Here is a 1050-nt window from a genome sequence, read left to right on the forward strand (position 1 = left end):
CGTATCTACTGAAACTTCTTCAAAGAGGTTTTTAAAAGACTTTCCTCCTTTACAAGAGTAAGGAATGTGCTGCCTTTCTCTTTGACATAATCAGAATCTGTGGTGGCATCTAAACAAGTGACCCTCTTATATGTGAGCGATTTATTATGGCATAATACTTCTTGAGCTCTTAGAATGGCCTTTTGGTAAGAGCAACATATTTATTCCTTCTGAATATATACCCCATTACAGGAATAATTGTTAGTAAATTTATTTAGGATTTTATTAAATTTCTGTGGTGAAGGATAATCATTTTTTAGGTTTAAGCTACAGAATCTTGGTGATAATTATCAATCATTGAAAATTTTGACCCATAGGCACAAAGTGAAATTCACATTTCTCTATTTAGTCATTATAATTGTCAGTCATTGTTACTACCAGTCATTACTAAGCAACTGAAACATCAGTTCAAATAAGTATAAACATCTACATTCTTTCTAGTAATTATTCTTTCAGACAAGTCTTTAACCAGTGACATATACACTTTGTATATATGTGTGTGTACATTTATAAAAAACCAATATGGATATATCCATTCACTGTGGCACATTTTAAAAATAAAATATTGTAACAGTGAGTATGGACTAAGGTGTTTTGGTTGTTGGCATTTTATAGAAGACTTCCTGGATAATATATCTGAGAATTTTTAAAAATAATCTAAAAATAATCTCCTGCTCCTCCCAGCAAAGCCACGAAACTAATGGAATTGAGAGAACCCAGTTTTAACTTCACTGAAAATTCATTACGTTGAGATGTGTATGTAAATGAATTGAGCAGACATTTTTTAAAAGTTATTAAGCACAGCATTTTCAAGATTGGTTGGAAATTGCTAACCTTAACAGCTTGCATCACTCAAGTTTTCTGGATCCTGCCATTCATTCATTGTTCCTCACAAGACTATTTCAAACAGATTTGATGAACGAAAGTCAGTTGATTGTAGTAAGATAATGTTAGATTGTGAAATATACTATGGTCCAGTTGAACAAAATAGAAGAACCATCCATATACTTC

This window comes from Pteropus alecto, unplaced genomic scaffold, assembly GCF_000325575.1.
Source record: "Pteropus alecto unplaced genomic scaffold, ASM32557v1 scaffold57, whole genome shotgun sequence".
NCBI lineage: Eukaryota > Metazoa > Chordata > Mammalia > Chiroptera > Pteropodidae > Pteropus > Pteropus alecto.